At 32.2% G+C, this 22,754-nt stretch overlaps 1 long non-coding RNA gene across 10 annotated transcripts in view; it reads right to left on the bottom strand.

Moving 5' to 3' along the window:
• Positions 1-22,754, bottom strand: part of LOC113460040 (uncharacterized) — a 241,893-nt gene that overhangs the window by 154,704 nt on the left and 64,435 nt on the right. For 6 of the 10 annotated variants that reach the window (XR_012579067.1, XR_012579069.1, XR_012579070.1 and 3 more), the window contains one exon: positions 18,397-18,488. This is a non-coding gene — a long non-coding RNA (uncharacterized LOC113460040). Of the gene's footprint in view, positions 1-7,295; positions 7,463-18,396; positions 18,489-22,754 lie in introns of all 10 variants that reach the window. The other 4 variants (XR_012579074.1, XR_012579068.1, XR_012579073.1 and 1 more) reach the window with 2 other exon arrangements.

Raw genomic sequence — 22,754 nt, 5'->3', positions numbered from 1 at the left:
AGTCCAAACAATAAAACCTTCCTTGACAAAATGCGGTCTCCTTTCCCTTGTCCCAGTTCAGTTTTAATTGCAAATGCTATGAATAACATTCCTGATTTTAATATTTCAGTCATGAGAGTGTTCTTAACACAGAGATGTATTTACATACTAAAATGGTACTTCCATTTATTTTGATTTAATCCTTGATTTTGTACAGGCACTCAAATAATTGTTGAAACATAAGTTCAAAATCATAAAAGTGTCTCTCTTGTAATTTATGAGATAAAAAAATATTTTAGATCAAAATATTTTTTCTAATACTATCCATAATATAATTAAAAACTGAATTAGAGAATGGAAGAAATTTATTCATATGCTCAACCTAAAGCTTTCCTTTTAGCAATTCTTTTCACAATTCTAGGGATTGCTTGACAGCTGACTTCCAGAGTCAGCTACATCTTTCCTCAGTGGTCAAACAGGTGATGGGCATTTCCATGATTGTAACATTTTAGTGAGGGCAAACGGAGATGTTCTTCACCTAAAGAATATTCCACATCCATAACAAAGAACAGTAACAGAATCCTTCATGCCAAATGTGATCACAGGGTTCGACCTCTGCAATCTATACCTGTGTCTCCTGAATTCCCGATGCAACTATTTTGTATGCCTCTGGCTGGTGCTCATATTAATGTGCTAGTTGAATATATGTGAACAACCATTTCAAGCTAATCAAGAAGGGCTATCAAAACTAGGCAATAACAGTTTTTAAAGAATGATGTTGACATGTGAGACATGAATGTTTTACTAACACAGATATTAGTTAAGTCTGATTAAATGGAAAAAAATCAGGGAAATACTGGGCAAATCCTCCAAAGATTATGGCAACATATATTTGTCATGATCTTTGACAAGAATTATTTCATGAAGATTCTCATGCCTGAAAATTATATTTCTCAGTTTAAACCATGCTTTCATGGTAGAATGAAGAGTAGTGGTATATGCTTCAGAGGAAGGTGAGTCAGACTTCCTTAGATAGCCATTGCACATGTTTACATATGGTCAAATGAATCCCACACAGCAGGACTAAACAGAGTTAATCAAGCTGACCAAAGAATTCAAGCTATACAGACGGAATACATGCTTTCTTTAACAGCTCTTATTTCAAATTGTATTGCATCAATATTTATGTATCCTAAGAGAATAGGGACAGAATTCTTTGTTTAACTTTGAGGAGGAATTTCCGAAACACAACCTAAGATGGATATGTAGCATTCAGGATTATTAAGCATCTAAAATTTATGAAGTGGTCATAGACTTTATAGACACCTACTTTGGATTAGGTATCTAACTCTTAGTGGGATAAATTTAGGAAGAGATTTCCCATGGTTACTAATCACTATCCACCTTTAAAAGATAATATAATTGAAATACTTTTACAAATATAAATATGAGCACAGAACAATATATTTAACTCCTTCCTCTCATCTTCCTTGCAACTGGTGTTCATTTGGGGAGACAAAAAAAAAAAATTCGTATTGATGAAATATTTGTCAAATATAAAAGTAATAAATCTAAAAATTCAGAAAAATTCAGAAAAATTCAGAAAAATTCAGAAAAATTCAGAAAAATTCAGAAAAATTCAGAAAAATTCAGAAAAATTCAGAAAATTATAACATTGTTTTTCATATTTTTTCATTTTAGACATTTCTCAGTGACTTCCCTCAAAGTCTGTTTGCAGCAAAATTTGGAAAAAATGAAATGTAAATAAAAATCTTATGGTAGTTGCTGTTATTATTAGTGTCAAATATTAGGGCACGTTATTACATTTCATATGAAATGTACAGTTTAATGTGTTGTGATTGACAAGTATTAACTGCAGCATTGCTGCAGTCAGTGAAAAAATTAGTCATTCCAATAGAGATTTTGATGTTAATTTTCTATGAATTTACTTATGTTTGCAAAAGCTATCATCATATATGTAAATTAGTACATTTTATGCATTTAAATTATCATATATTATTTATTGAGACAGCTGTCAAGATTAACCCATTTAGAATGTCACCTTGAAGGTGCTGTTGGTTTGGGCTTGACATAGCTGTTGTGACAGAAAGGAAAACATGCTAAGAGCTTCTAAGTAGTCTTTTTTTAGCTTTCATCTAATTATATCTTGTAGTTTTTAGTTGTATTTTGATGTCTGAGCAAAAAAAGAAAGACCAAGGAAAACCCATAAGTAGGATTTTCAGAAGTAAATAAAAATGGTAGGTAGTGTTTTTATTTTGGAGCATCTTTTTTGGCATACACTATTGAGCTTTGATTTTTTTTTTTTTTTGTAGTAGGGTATTTTTAAATTTTGAAAATCAGCAAATCAATACAGTATCTCAATGGGTGGTACTGCATGCTAAGGTAAACAAAATACCAGGATGTTTGAATGTGTTGGGAACCTTCTTGGTCCTCAAGGTCTTCAAACAATTCTTACAGATGTGTATATAGGCAATGAATTCAGAATTCAAACATCAGAAACCTAAAATTGTACATCTTCCAAAACTGCCACAAATTCAGTCTTTCTAAATAAATACTAACCCTGAAATCACATTTACTTCAACATCCTCCAAGCTATTTAGTAATGCTCTCTAGAAGAAAATTTTTAGATTGTGTTAGCAGTGTCCCAGCCTAAAAAATTTTCTTCAGAATTGCTAGTCAAAAACTTTTCAAGTTAGTTTCTCCACATATGTCATAGGGAAGAAAGCTAAGGAAAATGCAAACAGCTTGAATACAATTATTTTAAATAACAATTAAGTTTGTGGAGAACAGTAAAAAAAATAATGAAGAAAAATAAAATAAATGGAAAATATTTCTGAAGAATTTAAAACTTTTTGCACTTAGTGTAGATACACATCTGTACATATGTATTTTCATAGTAATTCTGACTGATATGTAGATGCTTACATTTAGTTTACACATGAAAGCAATTGTTTCAGGAAAAGAAATGTTTTAAAATATGCCAATTTATATTGTCTGCGCTTTTTTATGTTTCTATGAGGTGATATAGGTATTGAAAAATGGAATTTAATGATTTCTGAACAAATGAAAAGAAATTAGCATCAACATTTTACTAAAATGAGAAATGCTTCCCCAATTTTTGATTTGAATAGCAAAAATTTGACAAATAATATAGAATTTTTATAATTTGGTTATTAAAATAATATTTTTCCAGTCTTTTTGACATAATTGAATCAAATTTTTATAGGAAAGATATATATTTAGATTTCTTTATGTTTTTATATATTTATATATATGTACAAACCATTGTGTGTATATATGAACTATTAATGTATATTCACCATATATTTTATATGTACATAATTTTTGGGGGGTTGGGGAGTTGTTGGGGTTATTTTTTGTGATTTATAGTCTGGTCTTACTTAACAAGAAATATATTGCAAAGGATTTGAAAAACAACACTAGTAATAACAATAATAATGAAGGGCAAGACATGGAACACTTTCCTTCCACATTCTTGATTTTGCAAATTAATGAAAAAAATAAATAAAAGAAGCTGTGCATGCTTCCACTATGCTGGGTGACAATCCATATTCTGAGATAAATAAATGAAGATAGCAACTTTCCTAAATATGCAAAACTGTGTTTCTAAATTTTACCAGTAGTTAATTTTACAACCAATGGGCTAAATCAGTGGATGTGTATTGTCAAACTTAACTCTACAGTGGTTTACACTTTTTGTTTCTGAAAAGAGATCTTTCCATATCTCTCTAATAACAAAATCAGATGACAAATCTGGAAAGTATTTCCCCTCAATGTCATGTGGCTTCACTGTTTCTTGGCTGATCTCTGTAGTGGTCTTGTAGCTGATTCCACTTTCAGCCATGATTATTGAAAAGAAATGTAGTGCTAGCTCAAGATCAAGCATAAGGACTGGAATTTTACACATTCCCATTTGAATTGCTGTTGGCTTCACAGACAATATTTTGTGTATCATCGGTCCTAGAACTCTGCACATTGCTTTAAAGACATTTAAAGCTGATCCACTTTCAAATGCTAGAATTCTACTGCATGTAGAAATATAGCACACTTCATAAATGTTAGGTATTGCTGTGAGTTTTCCCTATGCAAATGATTGTAAGTGGAATCTAGGCATAAAAATGGCATGATGTTTCAGGTGGAAGTGCTCCCTTATGCTTTATACAACTTCTTTGTGCTATCATCACAGAAATAGATGTCTCAACCTGGTCCATATAAAGGTACTCAAATAAAGATCAGGATTAATTTGTTTTGGCTTTACACATTGTCGTTGACAAAATACCTATCTGCTATTTTGGTAAGTTATTCTTGTTTAGAAAAATAATTTGTGGTTAGTTTTTTGCTGTTGTTGTTGCTGTTATTGCTGTTTTATAGGGGGTTTTTGGTTGCTTTTATTTGGTTGGTTTTAATTTTGGTTTCTTCTAGTGAAAGTTCTTAACATTCAGTTCTTAACAAGAAGACTACACATAGAATAAATATCTTTTTCTCATACATACACTCTGGATTTTTATTGGAACTGGGTAAATATTGAATATCTCAAATCATCAATGAGAACAAATCAATTTGAAAACGAAAAAGTTCAGGGGAAGAAGATAAAAGCAATGTCTGGCCTAAAAATAAGCAAAAAGCACTGTCTATACTTGACCATCAAAGATCTCAGATCTGAAATTCCTTCTCCCTTAGCTGAAAGAAAAGGGAAAACATTCACTTTCATAATTTAAAATGCTTTCGGATATGCAGACCAAAGAGTCGTTGATAGGAAGCAAGAAAGCAGGGACTTTAACTTGCCTCATGTATATTATAAATAAATCAAGTAAACATTGCATGACTTCAGAGCTCTCAAAATCTGTGCTTGGTCTGTGCAACTGTCTAATAAATCCTAACATGCTACAAGAAGCCTCATGCTCTGAAATATAAAATAAACAAAAAATAGAGAAATTGCTTCTTTGTTTCTTGTTTCTTTAAGCCTTAGGGAACCTGCTAGTTCATCATGTCCTAAGTATTTACAATCTACCTCACTAAAAGGATTCTGAAATTTAAGTAGAGATGTATCCAAGAGAATTTAAAGTTATGCTATAGTATAATGCTATAGAAGAATATTTTCTGCCTATCTGTGGTTCCCAATTCTTTCAAATTCATATTCATATGATTCTCATACACCTTCCCAAATAAAGTTCTTCTGAAGATTAAACAACTAAAAAACCCAAAACAACCAAACACAATACTTTGGAAATAAACTGGAAGAAGACATTCTTTAATCTGTTCGTCAACAGAAAAATTCCATGAGGTAACATCTGTAACTATTCTCAGACCACAGGGCTCATGCCCATTCTTCTGGTTTATTTGAGAGAAAATCAAGTTCTAGGCTTATAAAAAAACATAATTTTATGGGTTTTCTTTCTTATCAAGTACAGTATTTCAGTTTCTTTTTTTTTTCAACTCTGCCGTGACTCCCTTTCTCATTTCAATTTTCTGCTCCATGAAAGGCCTCTCATACCCTTTTAATATCTCATGCTCTTTGTAGGTAAATTCAGACGTATTTTAGCTTTTTTTTCCCCTCATATTCCCTAATATTTTCAACATTCACCTTGATCCTGTAGCCTTGGCAAGATTCTCTTTTCTCCAATGAGCCATATATCAATTATTGCTTTTATCCATGTTTTCTCTTACCATAAGGCACTTGGCCATGCTGAGTAACCAAACCAATTAAAAACATGGTAACGTTATTTTTTTTAATAAAAAATAATATGACGTGTACCTACTCTAATTGAGTCAATATTGTTGTGGGGTTTTTTTTCTGGAGGATTATTAGCAAGAGTGGTTTTCAGTACTTCACCTCCCATAAACCCCAAACCCCATATTTTTTACTGAAAAGCAGAGAAGTCCTTAATATTTTTCACTTTAAAAGCAAAAACAAACCACTATTGAATTACTGTTCTCATAAAACTCTTTTAAAATAAAGAATTCAGTAGTGGATTATATAACTAATCTTTTTTATTTTAAATTACTCTAATTAGATTTTTATTAACAATAATGTAAATTAAAATCTGAATGAGTGCCTACCTGCATTTTTACATTAATCCCATAATGAAAAGTACAAAATTTATTAGTGTTGCACCCTGAGAGCAACATTTAGTTAATTAATACATTGAAAGCATTATTTCTGTATAAGCAGATTCACTCAATCAAAGATTACTTAATTTCTTCAAAGATGATTGTCAAAGAAATCATCTTTTACTTTGTCAATAGAAATTTTAAATATTAATAGATTCTGACTTGACTGCCTTATCTTGGGAGCCAGAAGTTATTAAGAGGATTTTTAAAGGATAAGACTATCCCCGGGACAATCCTTTCTCAGTGGGAAAACTATCACAATACCACATTTGCATTCTCAGAGTAAGGTAAAATGGAGAGTCAGTATTTTTTATTAGGCCAACTCTCATATGTGGGGAAAAAAGTAAAAAATAAGTCTTGCAAGTTTTGTTAGGTTTTTTTGATTTTTTTTCTTTTTTTTTTTTTTTTTTTTTTTTTTTTTTTTTAATTTGTACCATACATTCAGCTGTATAATAACTGCTGATCTTACATTTTATGACTACATATACTCTGGGGTCTCCAGGAAGAAATTGGGGCAGTTTAAATCTGGTGCTCAGTGTTTGCAAATCTTCAAGTACAGCCACTGCTGTCCATCAACTACATACAGAACCTATGCACTTTCTTCAGAGATTGCTTCAACATGCTGAAGATATAGAGGCAATTTTGACAGCTAAGCTTGTTAAAATAATTCCAATATTATAGTTTAAAGTTTTATTATGTAAAAGAGCAATTTCTGCAGCAATTTCAGTGATTTTAAAGCTTGGGATAAGATAAAATCTAATCAGTATGGCTGTGTGATTAAAATAATGTGACACTTGGGACCACGATTGGTGAGGAATTAGATTTGGACCATGTCTGGAGCTGACCGAAGGACTGTGAGCAGCTACATAGAGGGTGTTGTGAGAGCCTTTTGGTGAGCGGAATTCAGTTGAAAAAGAAATGTGCTTGAAGAGTATTTTGGCCAACTGTTATAAAATACATGCTTCTTGTGCCTCTTGCACAACTTCAAGAAAGAACATATAAGTGTGTATAAGCCTGTGTGTATTTTTTGGTGATGTAAAAATTCTTTGAAAACTTAAGGTAGCTGACAGCAGAAAAATGTACCGAACAACCAGAAAAATGTACCTTTCCATGGAAACTGTAAATCAGTTACAGTTTCAGATTAGGAGTAAATTTTACCTTACCTCAGAAGGAATAAATAAGTGACATTCAAAACAGGATTTCTTTTTTTCCCCAGAATAGCAGAATGCTATTGGAAGAGTACTGCAGGATTATTGCCTTCATGCATTTGCAGGTACAACTTCTGCTTTTTCTCAGGTACGAAAGGATGGAAGAGAGCAGGAAGATTCTGCTGAAGGGCAAGAAAGTCATAATACCATTTGTGGAACAGAGCATTTAATTGATATTCTACTTGCATGGTGTCAACCCTGAACAGATTGAGTTACAGCGATGCCAGAACCCAGGAAGTCACACAGCATTCATTTGAACAGACCTCCAAGGGTCTCATAACTTTTCATCCAAAAAAAGTGAAGAATTGAAGAATTGAGGAATTACAGAAATCAAATTTATTTTTATTTTCAAGTAACACAGCCAAACAGCTCTTAAAGTTAATTAAAATATTTAATGCACTGAAAGAAAAAAGTACCACTTACATACTGATACAAGAAAGGCAGACAAGGAGGCACATAATTTTTGAGTGCTGTCACATTTGACATAACTTTAACTTCTCATTAATGCTGACATTTAAAAGACTTATTTTTCTGTAAATCTTCCTTACTAAATGCTAACAAATACATAAGTATTGAAAGGCTGTTTCATACATTTAGTACAGATATCTGGAATACTGACTTTGGAAGGTAAATGAGATAAGACAAGAAAAAGCTGACAGTGTGGAGCCTTTTTCCCCTGCACAGTATTTTAAGTCAATACAAAAAACCCACAGCTTCTAAATTGTTGTGGTGCTTTTGTCTGAGGGAAAATTAATTTTCTTCAGAGTGGCTTGGATGGGGCTGTGTTTCGGATTTGTGCTGAACACAGGGTTGATAATATTGAGGTGTTTTCATTATTATTCATCACAATTTAGCCAGAGCCAAGGCCTTTTCTGCTTTTCTGTCACACTGGTGACGAAATTGAGGTGTCATGGGAGGTTGGGAGGAGATACAGCCAGGACAGGTAACCCCAACTGACCAAAGGGACATTCCAGACCCTGTGGCATCATGCTCAGTATGCAAAGTGGGGGAAGAGGGAGGAAGAGAAGGATTTGTGGAGTGACAGTGTTTTGTCTTCCCAGGCCACCGCTCTCCTGGAAATGCCTGAACACCTGCCTGCTCCTAGGAGGCAGTGAATTAATTTTTTTTTTTTTTTTTGCTTTGCTTGTGTTGTTTCTCTATTAAATTGCCTTTATCTCAGCCAACGGTTTTCTAGCTTTTACTCTTTAAATTATCTCCCTGATCTGCTAGGGGAGAGTGGGTGTGAGACAGAGAGCAGCTGCCTGGGGCTGGCTGGGTTTAAACCATGACAATAGCAGGTTTTCAAAACTTTGTGCCTTTCATTAATCAATTAGCTAGACAAAACTTTTCCTAGTGAAACAGTGAACACTCTATTTGAAGATTTTATCCTAAAATGCAGAAAAGATTTATTTAGTTAGGGCATTGAAATATAAATATCTTTGCTATAAATTGAATGCCACAAGATAGAGAACATAGGATTTCTTAAGAAATTGAATGTGTACAGTTCATTACATTTAATTTATTGCTAGAATAAGTTTTATTAATGCAGAAAATAAATTACTGTTAATGGGGCAGGCTTATATTCCACTCTTTCCTAGATTAATTATGTGTAGCATGCTTTGTCTTTGTTTTCTTTATGGTGGTATCTGAAAAACTATGTAAGAATGAAAGTGTTTTCATCAGAAAATTTCTAAAAATTTTTCTCTTGTTTGATCATTATTTCTTTTTTTATTATTTCTCGCTGCAAATTTATAGCTCTCAGGACTTCTATGTAATTAGCATGATGGAAAGTCCAATATTTGGTCATATAAAGCAGTGTCTATTTAAATAATAAGAGAAGTTGATAAGTTTAATGAGATGGTGTGACATTATTCAGCAAAGTTTTCAGTTAGAGAAAAGGTCTTCCATGTAATACTGTGAGATTTAAAGTTTTCTTCTGTTATCTCTAAAGGAATTAATATATTGTTTGTCTTTGTTACAATTTTACATCTAAAATCACTGAAAAATATAGATCTAAAAATGAGAATTGAATGAAAAAGTTTCTGGAATTACACTGACTATTCAGAACTGAGGTTTGAACCTTTGTCTTCCATTTCTTATGTAAATTGCCTGATGCTAGAGTCCTTTCTGATGTCTGTTAATACATCAGTAGAATTTGCTTGTTTTAGAGTGACTATCACAATCCACTATAATACAGATATGAAATGACATATATTTTAAAATAAAATAGACTTTTTCTGTAACAGTTAAGCTCTGTTCTTTCTAGTTCAAGCATTAACAGTGGCGATAAAAATTTCACATTTCTGTAATAAATGCGTTGATGATGCATGGACTAAAAAAGAAAATCTGCTCTCATTCACTTATAGAAAGGTTTAAATTGAATAAAATTTACTGAGTGGAGTAGTATTGACAAAATTTGTTTTCCAAATTCCCTCTCTGTCCTGATCTGGTCTTTAAAATATACCCAGAGGGAAATTCCATTATCCATTTAAAACTAAGAACAGAAGAGAGAATTTCAAGGTCATACAATCTTCCAAAAACTAAATTCTCAGCAAAGCTTTCATAGATTTTCTAATAAAAAGTTGTAATACTACAGCTGACAAGGATTTCATTCTGTTGGCAGTGTACCATATAGAGCAATATGAAAGTTATTTTAAGAGCAATCTCTTAGCAAGGATCACAATCTGTTATGAATTAATTTCTTATCGTTATGAATCGTTATGAACTAATTTCTTTTTTTAACATACATGGAAACCAGCAATAAATAAATTGTTTTTCTAGTTCTGAATTTCATTTACTCTTGGATATATACCTCATGATTTCTGATTGCATCTCCTAAGTTCCTATAATACTCATTAACTAGGAAATAATTAGTTTCACTCAGAAGCATCAAAATGTGTTCTCTCTCAAGCACTGGAAGTTTTCACTTGTCCTTCAAACATTTCATAACTACCTATTCTTTTTGCAGATAAGTTGCTTCTTTCTAGGTGGAAACACAGCATTTTGAAGACAAGGATGTTCTTACTGAGCATCAATAGATCATTTATACTATTTTCTTTTTAATGATAAAAAGGTTAATATCTTATTTCCATCTCACTTATGATTACTTACTGTTACTGGTAAAAATATTTATTCTGGTTATTTATTTTTCATGTTTCAGTTTTTGGGATATTATATCTTCTTTTTTATTTCTCTCTTCAATGGAATTTATCCCTCTTAATCTTTTAAATTAAATCTGCAAAGTCTGAGAAGACTACAACAAAGACAGTAGAACTAGATAAGTATATCTTTCCCAGATGGTTCTTAAACCCTGAGATAAATTTGATCTGTTCTTTGAAATCTTTCCAACTTTCAAATTAATTTTATTTTCTTTTTAGGAATACTGATCACAGCATTTTATTGGTAGTCTCACCAATAATATCTTCAAAAACTGACATCATCAATGTACTCTTATCCAAAACTTAGTTTTAAATATTTTAATTTTGGAGGGGTTTTTTTGATACACACAAAAAATAATTAAGTTTTTGATGGTGTCATCATAGAAGATAATTAAGTGTGTTCCACATCTCTAGGAGTGAAAGATGAACTTAACATTCCAGGAAATACTTATAGACAAAAGAAGGAAGAAGCTACATGAACAAGTAAGAGACACCCTAAAGAAGGTTTATGGAGGATATTTAAATAGGTCAAATAATAAAAGAACACAAAAAAAAAAAAAGCTGCTGACAGAAAAGAATTATTTTCTCATATTATGCTTTCCTCTAGAAGGCTCACATTTAGGAATTTTCAATTTAATCTTTTTCTTGTTTCATCTTGAAACAGAATATTTCTGGTAGTTAAGCTGAGTGAAACCATTTTGTTTTACCTTGACTAAACATTAAGGTGAGTTTCTCTGGATTGTTACTGAGACTGAAATAAATTATCCTGCATAATACAAAACACAAGTCTCTGTGTCTTTCAGGGAATGGACTCTGCACCCAGGCGTCACCTATAAACCACATATACATGTTAAGTTCTGCTTGTATCTTTGGGGCTTATTTTGAAAAACAAATAACCAATGCATAATGAGAAGAGTTGTAAATTTTTTGACTTTAGGCTGAACAAATTCAGTAGAAAAACTGCAAGACTCATGAAGTACTAGGGCAACTATAGTGTACATACAGATTTATAGAGGAAAGTTAAAGAAATGAATTCTGACTTGCCTTGATAAACCAAATTAATTGCTTTCATAGTCTATGAAGGAGTAGGATTTTTTTAATTGTCATTATGACAACTTTGAGCCTTCCTTACTGTGTGGTTTTTTCCTTCATATGTGTTTTTCGTGTTTTGTTTACCTGTAATTACTTCATATATTGCTTCTCTCCTCTGTCCTATTTTGAGATAACATTTTGGAAAATGTTATGGCTGAGTTAGGCTGTAAAAACTATTAAGATGCATCTTCAGATTGTCACTGTGGATGATCAGAACAAATCTATCAAAATTTTGGGAAAACAATTTCTACTCAGAGTTAGATGGAAAATAATAATATATTTTTCTAAATATTTTCCTTTTAAATACAAGTAAATATTCATTTTTAAAATATATTATTAGTAATTAGGTATACTTTTTTCATCTTGGTATTTCCTAGAAAGCTGTGTGCTCACACTTTTACATCTATATGAAAATGGCCTTTAAAAATTAAAGATTTAAAGACAGGTATTAAGAGGAAGAGAAAGCCTACCTATGATAAAAATGATATCTTATAAGACACTGAGAAATTCCTGATTTTACTTTCTGACTTTTGTGTAGCATATTATTTTAATATGCTAATCTCGCTTGGGAGTTTTCCAATTTACAGATGCCAGTTCCTTAATTACCTCTAAGTAGTCTATTAATGAAAAGAAAGGAAGTTGTTTTAGTTTCATTAAAATGATCCTTTGTCAACTCTCTATTCTCCTTTAATTGTTCTTCAGTACATTTGAGCTTTCAAAGTGAACTCCGGTCTCTACAAAGGGGAATTGTAACAGTCTGTGAGAATTCATAGGAACTGCAAAAAAAAAAAAAACCTAAGTAGAAGTACAACAGTCCACATAACTTTAGTAGACTTTCAAAAACCTTGTGACAAGGTGCCACACAAGAAAGTATTACAAAAATGGATAACTGTAGACGGCATATATAAAGATGGTATATTTAATCATCTGTCCAGAAATATATAAAATATATAAATGAAAAATAGATTATCATTATCTCAGTATACCAAAAAAATAATAATAAGGGATTTTGAAGTTATACGCTAATTTCATATAGTGAAATACTTCCAATAGCGGTTTGGAAATTAGGTTAATGGTGAGGAAAATATTCCAGAAAACAGATTTTTTGATTGATCTGTTCTAGACATATTGAAGAGTGAGAATGTTTCTACTTGATAGAAGACACAATCAATAAAAAGAAAAGGTGTATTACCCTACAACAGTCGAACCTTTCCTTAACAAGCAAATACTTCCAATATTTGAATTCCCACATTTGTATGTATAATCCTGGGTTTAAAGATTTGGATTCGATCTAGTGCAGTTATGGTGGTAATTGTACTTCCTGATATTTGGAAAGTAGAACACTGAGAAGAAATATTAACTAGAACATATGAAAGTAAATTTAATCATCATCAGTCAAACAGCAAAAACTGACATCTTAGATCAAGCTGGAGCTGACTTCATACTCAATCATGTTGATGGCTCTAATCCCATCAACAGCTATTTTTGCTGATGTAACATACAATTTTTTAAAATTACAGTTTAGAATAAGTTTCAATCAATGTGGAGCATTTCCTTCAGTTCAATTCACCAAAAAGTAACCATAAAATTTTCATCAAATCCTGTATTTCTACTCAGCAAAAAACCATGCAAAAATTAAGTCAATGATCCTGTATTGCCAAAATCAAAGCAATTTATGTCTATATAGAAAAGAACAGGAAAGATCAGCTGAGACTTGCTTCCCTGTGCAGTGGAAAGGGATAGCAAGGTATATGAATTCAGTCTTAGGAAATCTCAAGTGAGCATTCTTATTTGTATCCTAGCCTACCTTGCTGTATCATTTAGCACATGATTTTCGAAGTCTACACTTGATTATAATGTTTGAATATTTAATTCTGGAGAATTTTTGAAGAACTCCTTTACCCTTATGTTAATCATCTATGCATTTTCCATTATAATTGTAACAAAGCAACCTTACAAGAGATTTGTCAAAATGCCTGGCAAAAAAACATGTCTAATGTATAGCTGCAGTACTATATAGCTAATATAGCATTCCTCAATCAACTACAAGTTTATATTAGTAAGAGGTTGTGTTTCTCATTCATTCCTTATCCCAAATCTTCCTCTATACCTCAGTGAGAAATGGAAAGAAATCTGTTTGAAACGGCAGCATTCAAAGTGGGTTTCATAATACGATGTGGGGACAGTTCAGCAATGAATACCAAAGCCCTAGTTTTATTTAGGTTTTGATTGCAGGAAGGAAGAGGAATATTCTAAGAAAAACTGCAGATTTAAATGAGAAAAAAGGCTTTTTTCTTCCAGGAAAAAGGAAAAAGTAGGTTTCTTCTCATGCACTTTGAAATGTTCACCACTCAGAGAAGTAATGCATTTATAGGAGAATCCCAGCTTTTATCCAGTTTTAGAAGTGTCTTAAACACAGTTTGAAAAACATCAAGAGTGAGGTATTATTTCACAGAGAGTAAAAGTTATTGCTTCCCTGGCACCAAATGCCAGGTTCATACAAGGCCAATACCCTGAAAGAATTCCCTTCTTGCAGGATACTTCTTAATACCCTAAGCCACTAAAAAGGAGTTATGCATTCTTCCATGTGAGTGAAAGGAATTAATTAGAAAACAAATCCTGAATTTTTACGCAATGTACATGAAGAGATGTAGCTTCAAACATTTGAGATATGTCAGCACAAGATGCTTCTAGAGACAGAAAATTTCAAGCGGGTGACACAGAATGCTGCCAGTTCTAGCTGTTCATCACCACAGAGGAAAAAAAATCACCATAAAGAGGACAAGCTGGGTAAAAGAAGCCTGCAAATTGAACTTAGAGTCAGGGTGTTTTCATTTTTATTGTTCTAACTGTGCTGACCAATAGATTTTATTTAATTATTCTGAAAAAAAATGTACGTGAACAATTTCTATGTGTCCTAGTTTCTCTGAACTAAATTAGATAAAGGAAAATTTGTATCAGCACACTTCTGACTTTAATTTAAATTCTGGTGCAAATCACATTTCTACTAAAATGAGCTGAGAATGATTTTCTTTGTTATTGATTTTAGATTCTGTGGTTTAATGCTCCATGCTTACCCTGCTTGATTAAACAAATCAGCATTTTTCAAGACCAGAAAATATGTATACCTTTATAGGACTTTCTATTGCTTTTCAGCTAATACTCTGTTAGGGGTAATACAGTGTTTTGCTTCTTGAATGTGTCATTTTCTTTGGAGTGGTGTTTAGAAATAATTATATATTAAAGTTAAACTCTATTGCAGGTTGTTTTTTTTTTTTTTTTGAAGTAGTTAATTCTTGAAAAAAAAACTGTTTTCCATTCATGTGGCTATGACCTATTTTGAGGGAAAAAAACCTCAAACAACAGTATAGTTTTATGTGCACATTAAAAAAAAAGAAAAAACAAAAACAGATAACAAAAACTCACAACACAAAGCTCCCTCAAAACCCCTAGAATGTCAATGACCATGTAGTCAGGAAGCAAAGTGAGAATGCCAGAATATTGTGCTGAAGATAAGGCCTGTAGGACAAGTTTAATTTAGAAGTTGCCATTTTAAAGGTGCTATAACCAGTAACATTCCCTGAAGGTTTCCTCAGCTGTTGCAAGCATGTCTTGATGATATGCTGATTTCATTTCAGCATTTCATAAATACTGTGTTTGTTAAACTCTCTTGAAAGGCAGTAGGAACTTTTCTGTGCTGTGTAGTATGGATAACTTTCTGTATTAGCTCCGAAAGCACAAGGGCAGGAAGTTTTCATTAAGCACAGAGCAATGACTTTCAAACAACTTCCAATAATTCTGGCACTGGATCCTTCTCTGAGTATCAGAAATGGGTGATACTTAGAGGCAGGTCAATGAGCACAAGTACAGGGGATTCTCACCTATTTGACTTTTGGGGGTCTCTGGCATCCACAGAGTTAAAGACTGTAATTTTTGTTCAAATTCAGGTTCTTCACTAGAAAACTGTTCAGACTTAGTATATTGCCTTCTAAGTATATAAACATAAATTGCCAATTTTATTTTCCAATAGTATCAAGCATTTTAAAGACCCTCAAATGTTTCTTCTCAATAGTTATCCCATTTTCACAAGCAGCTAGTTTCATTCACTAACTATAAAATTTTCTTATCTTAATTTCTTACTACTGTGTCTGTGAATTCAATGTAAGTATCATAATATTGTGATATGAAAGAACATGAGAAATAAAAAAAGGAAAATCTGAAGCACTGCTCCTAATTTTTCAGAAACCATAGCACAGACAAATAAAAAAAAAAAAACAGAAAATCATTTTGAGTCATTAACATATTGCTAGAAACCTTACTTTTTAAACTTCTCTATATCAGACTTAAATTTAACTGCATTTCCCAAGATTCAGGGTATGACCTGTTTCAAAGGGTCTGTGCCTGTAATCCCTATTCTTATTTTCTGCTATCAAGGCATACAGGAAGTGTGCATGACCTGGAATGCCTATTTTTGGCTCACCAATACATTCAAGCCAGTACATTTAGAGGTTTTCCAGTGTTAAAATAACTGCAGATCCACTCTTCCCCTTTCTGCTTAAGATCTGTTTCAAGATTAAATCCTTGCACTTTAAAATATAAGAAAACTTATGACAGAAAATGTACCTAAAAAATTGAGATCTGTTTTAGTGGAGGGAGAGAAAGTAAGAATATTTTGAAAATTTGCTCCAAAGTAACAGAGGAAATTTGATTTATAACACTTTCAATACTCAGTCCTTTTTGATCAATGCATTCTGCATTGTGAAAAATTATCCATACAAACTAGCTCCTAGAAAGAATTGTAAGAAATTCTCCCTCTTGACCCTTCCAGAAGAAATGACTAGCATTTATGGAATACCTATCTGAATGTCAGACAAAATACTATTTCTCCCTATTTTTATTTTTTCCAATATGAGTTTCATGTATATCTTATGTTCATTTGTTTCCTACAGATCTGCACAAAATACAACCTACATACATCCATTGCATTTTGCCATCAGACACCTAAATAGTCTAAATCAGTTTTAAACTGATATCTGAGATAATAATCTGAATGTTAATGTCAATAAATCTGTAATAACAACTTTTACAGCAATAAAAAATATCAACCACTTCCATTTTTATAGAACTGTAAATAGGGAAAAAATCATTATTAGTATTTAAAATACCCTGGTGAAAGATTCATTTTTTAATTTAGATGAATATTTTACAGCTTTAGAGACAGATTTTTTTATACTGAATTTCTCATAGTAGTGTAACCTGCTTTTTAATTTTGACTCCTAATCTGTGTTTCTAGATGCATCCTTCATGTAAAAGCCCCTGTTTTAACTATGAAACTATCAATATGAATTTCTCTAAATATTTTTCCACAGTATTAATACTGCTGAATAAAATAGGGCTAATTTTAAACAATTTTTAAACCCAAATATGCGAGATAAAATTCAAGTTGACATATATGGGTCAGCTGTTAAACATGTACTAGCACTCAGATCATAGTAAAGAGTACCAGTTGGCTAGTGTCAGTCAAGGTTCTTTTGTGCTGTCAGTTTGGTCTTAAAATTAGGACTTCCACTCTTAAGGAAATATAGTCTGAGGAAAATTCTTAGACATGTCACTTCATAATACCTAAATTTACAAACCACTTCAACTAAAAAAATAACAAATATCATAACCAATCTCATCTATTTACTTCTGTAGATCTCTGTTCTCTGCAGACTTCGTAAACCGTGTGATTCAATGGTGCTGCTGTTTTTTAAGCCTTTTTAAGATACAGAAAATGTGTGTATGTAAATGTGAACATGCTGATGTCTCAAAAGATCTTGAACCGTGGGTAGAGATCTAGATACCAAGCAATAACCCAGTTATCTACTAACACCTTTATGAACCTTCTTAGGTGTATATGTATAGTGACATTTATAATACTAAAATAAATATGATAGGGACTGTAATGTGGCTGGCATTAAAAACTTCCTTATTATTAAGCACTATTATTCGCCAAACTTGCAAACAATATGTTATAAGTGGTACTTGATGCATGCCAGCTCCCAAATCAAATGCAGGAATTGTTTGGTTAAATATTGGCTGGAATGGTCCAGAGCCATGCCTGCAGATAATTTAAATAGCTTAATATTCCAGAGGAGTGAGATCCATTGCATGAGAATATTTTCAGTGAGTGTCTGATTTTCTGGCATAGATATAGCCTAGTTAGAACAGCACATCTATAAACAGAGGGTACTTAAATTCTTAGTATAAGGAATATAAAATAAGTTGGTTGTTCCAAAGATGTTGGAGAGACAAGATCAATCTCCCTCAATTATCAAAATCATATGGACTTGCTCCATCTATTCATCTGACAAGTCATGGACTTTGTATTATAAATAAAGAAAAAGAGTAATGAATGCATGGGTACATATGCAGAACATGTTGAAAACAAAACAGGATACCACAAAATACTGCTCATCAAAATAAAAGAATTCGTTAATATAAATACATTATTCCAGTAATTAGATCATAAAGTGAAAAGCATGGAAAGACAAGTGCAACTCCCTCTTCGTAAAATGCCTATTGAAGTTAATCCACAGAACTACCAGAACGACTCTGGTTCATCAACACATTCTGTTAACACTGTCGTCTTTTAACCACACCAAATTTTACATAAGAACATGGTAAAGTCAGTAAACTCTCAAAAGTTAATGCAGAGCTTTGGAGAAGAGTAGTTTATATATTATCTTTATCTTATAGCTCCAATGGCAACAATGAAGAAGCTCAAAAAAAAAAGATGCCCACTTTGTAAAAACATGTGTTTGTACCTGTCCACCATAGTGTTGCTCAGTCTAATCTCCTCAGAATCTCAGCTGGGTTGAAATGTCACAGATTTTGTTCTGCTTGACTCAGGCAGACACTGCAAAGAGTAATGTAATGCTGCAATGAAGTACAATAAAGCATTCAATTCACAATCAGATGCTTTTACCCATGTGCTTCAGTCATCACAACCCTGTACACCAGTCTTCCAGTGCCAATATTTCTGTTATGTTTGTTTCTTTTTCTTTTCACATTGAACACTAATTTTAAAAAATTGGCTTTCTTTTAAACGATTGGACTCCATATTGTGAGTTGAACTCCAGTTGCCTTTGGTAGCTAAGATTTTAATTTCCAAGTTTATTTAATGAGCTTTACTAAAACTGTAGAAACAGCTGAAACAATATTAATGTAATGTAATGTAATGTAATGTAATGTAATGTAATATAATATAATATAATATATACTAATAATACAGACTTGATATGTGTTCTGGTGTTGTTACTTGCCACTTGATTATTTTTGTTCTTTTACACATTCTTTCTTTATTTTTTTGCTTTTCATCTACTATGCCTATTATGAGGAACTTCCAATTATATTTTCTCCGGTGAAAGACAGTCATAAAGAAATATTATAAAACTGGATAAATGTAGTGGCTTGCAGAAGGACACAACTTTTTGTAATATAAAAATATTTGGGTGTTTAGGGTGTTAGACTTTAAAATTAATCTTATTTCCTAAGACAAGATGGAAAATTAAATATTAAATTTGAAAAAGCACCCTTAAATTGTCTGTACAAACCCACATATTGTACAGAAGTATGAGAGAGGAAAAGCACTAAGAGTGAGATTTTTTGTTTAACTTCAGCATAAGAAAGTAAATAAGTATCTAGGCATAACTCATGTTTTAGTAGTTGTCAATAATCAGTGCAGCTGTACCCTGGGGGTAATTAACATTATTTATCTGCTTTAAAACAGAATGAATCACTAGCTGGAAATGTCTCTCATTAACTTGAAAAAGAGCTTTGATATGACTCCTTGACTACATTTTTCGGAGTCCAAGTGTCTCTGAATCTTCACTTTGAGTTATTAGATCTGGGAAAAAATATAAATCAGAACTTCAATTTTCATATTGAAGTTGTATCAAACACATCATATCTTCTGATTTCAGATTAAGTAGACTTGAATTGCACTTTATATTTACTTACTTATTTGTTTATTCTGAGAGAAGCTTGGACCATGGGATGGAAGAAGAAAAATAAATCTTGGACTCTGTTTTTTGATTCACATTTTTAACCTTACACAGTTTATAATGTTTTGTGTGAGCATGGGTCTTACAAGAATTTTTTACTATTGGTCTATGCTCCATGACAGCACGGCACAGATTCCAGGCCATTACCCCCCAGTCTACCTCTAGTATACATTCTTTGTGGCACAGCCTGTAACACTGTCAGATTAGTTATGCACATTTAACTTACAAGGATATTAAATTGCTTTCAACTGCACCCCAGGCAGATTTTTAACCTTGTCCAGTACACAGCTGTATCCTTTATTCTTTGGCTCCCTTTAAGAACTTCTGTAGTTCTTTCAACCAAAAGGAAGAAAAGGAAATGGTAGAAGACAGAGAGTTAGAAGGAAGTCTTCTTTCCTGTAGAATTCCTGTCTGTTGGAGATATAAGGTTCCTGGAATAGATCAGACTCTTATTTAACGTTTCAACTCCTATAAAATGTATGTGATTGAATTATGGATACTTTCTTAATGTATACGTAGTGTAGAAGAGCTTAGAAAATATACAACATCATTTAATAAGCTAGAGTCAGTTAAATCTTTAATATATCTAAAGGCAAGGAAATGTGCAAAATTATTGTTTTAATGTAAGAAAACTAAAGAATTAAAGAGCACAAAGCCTGTGAAAACAATTCTATAAATGTGAATTTATTGCATTGGAATATTATTTTTTTTATTTTTTATTTAATTTGATCATTGTAAACATAACTTCAAATACCCTGAGAAAATCAAAACTGTAAAAAGTAAAAGAAAAGCCCTGACATGACTGTATTATAAGACATATTATCTTTCATAATCTAGAGTTTCAACACCCATTGACACACATAAATGTAATAAAAACTATTGTAACAATATTTGTGTTCACTCAGACTGTAGCTTCTCAATCAATACTTTTTCAGAAGGCTTAACAAATTTTAAATGGCTTTTTCATACTCTGCAAATTCTGACAAGCAAGCCAGAATTTTTGCTATCACAAAGTGTGGGGATATAAATTCGTGTTTGGCTTCATTTTTCCATCCAGTAAATAACTTCAGTGTTTCCACTGAGCAAATGGGGTGTCAGTCAGAAGTAGTGACTCATTTAATGAAATGTGAGCTCACACACAGCAGTGTCTAAAATGCTGCTGTGTACTCCAGCAGCAGTTTAGTGCCCAGCATTTACAGTGGTATCATTTTATTGAAGTACTGTAATAGTAACTTTGTTAACTACCCACAACTGTCACAAATATTTTCAATCAACATTTTACTTCATGAAGCAAAGCTGTGTAAAACTTTCATTACAGAAAGCAAGCCCATGCAAAACAAGATTGTGTCGTGTTTCATTTGTGAATGCAAAACTCATCTCAGTTTTCTGGCAATATCTGAAGCACAGGAAAGATTCTGGTAATGTATGACTGTCCCTTCTTGTGAATTTATTTATTTTCTTCCAAGCTCTCGAAGATAAAACCACAGTGCCCATAAAGACTGCCATTATCTTTTTGCTTATCATATGCTCTTGGCAAATATATTTTACTTTATTATGTGATTTCCTTTCCAAAGCTTTGTGTCATGAGGAATGCATCTAAATAAAGGGGAAAGGGGCACACATGACTGCCATTTAGGAGGAGTTTTCCCAGCCTCTTCCATTTTTGAAAGATTGCTTTCTGACTTCATTATCTGCTTGTTTTTAAGTATTTTTTATCAGTTGTTCTATTGGAGAAAAAAAGAAAAAATAAAAGGGCTGTAAATTTCCTGCCAGTCAAAGAAATCCTTATATAAACCCCCCTAGCATTTGGAGGTGACTTTTCTAGTTTGTTTCTTTAGAAAGGGACTGATGACAATCTCTGTAGATCCTCTTAAAGAAACACAATACGGAAAAATAAGGAAAAGCGCCCAAAGAAATCACGTACTGCCATTCATTTCCACAAGGACAGGAATATTTTCTAGGTAAACAATTTATGGCACATGCTCTCTTAAAAGGGGTGGAATAAGTTAGGATGATTAAGAAAATCTTGTCAGTTTTTGGGTTTCGGGTTTTTTTTAATTATTATTTCTCACTTGTCCTGAGTTCTATGGCATTCCACAGAGTCTAGTACCTACACTTTTCAGTGCATATATCTTTATTATTATTTGTGTGCATAAATCATGTAACGTGAGGGATGTCACTGTGCATTCAGATTTTTTGCCTAATAACTTGAAAATGAAAATTATTCTGCTCAATTTTCTTTTCAGTGTGTTTCTTTATAGTTAAACAATGGTATTTACTTATAAAAATTATTAATAATCTTCATTAGAACATGAAAAAAACCAAGAAAGGGTAGGATATGAGAAGAGAAATGTTTTGTAGAAAAACCTTACTTAATGGCAGAATTTATCAACAAGAAGATATTTGGTCTACTTTAAAATTTGAGAAGTGGTAAAAAATACATGGTCCTTGACAAACATTTGTAAATCCTGATTGAATTTAGCCACTGCTAAAGCACTCTGTAGGAGCCATTACTAAGATGCAAATAGCCTTATCTACATCTTCTTAATTTTTTCCTCTATCCTTCCTGGCTGTTGCTCCTAACTTTAATGCTCCTGACAGAAACTAGAAATTTCTTTCCCCTAATAATAAAACAAGTTATGAAAAAAATTATTATGTGACCATTTGCATAATCTTACATAACATGGTTTGGATTTTTTAAATGAAATAATTGGAAATTCTTTTAAAAAAATCAGCATATTCTTAAAACTACTTTTAGGTGACCCTGGGTTTTGAGTTTGGGTTTGATTTGGTCTGGGGTTTTTTTTCCACTCTGAGGTAGATTTCAAAATGTTCACAAATATCTATAGCAAAATGTTGCTACCTTTTGAATTATTTTGGTTTTCAGTCTCTTCTTCAAAAGTATACATTCTATATTGTATTTGTCTGTATTCTTCTACCTTATTTTGCAGGGCCTAGGAGAATAAGCAGAAAATAGATCCATTGGGAAATGATGCAAGCAAAAGCTTCATAGAAATAATCTGCTAGTAAATTTTAATGGGTTTATTTCTTATTTCTCACAGAATAAATTGTTTGATTTGTTTTGTTTTGTTGTTTTTTAAACCCAAGCAATACACAAT

Source organism: Zonotrichia albicollis, chromosome 2 (assembly GCF_047830755.1).
Source record: "Zonotrichia albicollis isolate bZonAlb1 chromosome 2, bZonAlb1.hap1, whole genome shotgun sequence".
NCBI lineage: Eukaryota > Metazoa > Chordata > Aves > Passeriformes > Passerellidae > Zonotrichia > Zonotrichia albicollis.
The sequence above is the reverse complement of the archived record's forward strand: the minus strand, read 5'-3'. Positions and strand labels throughout refer to the sequence as shown.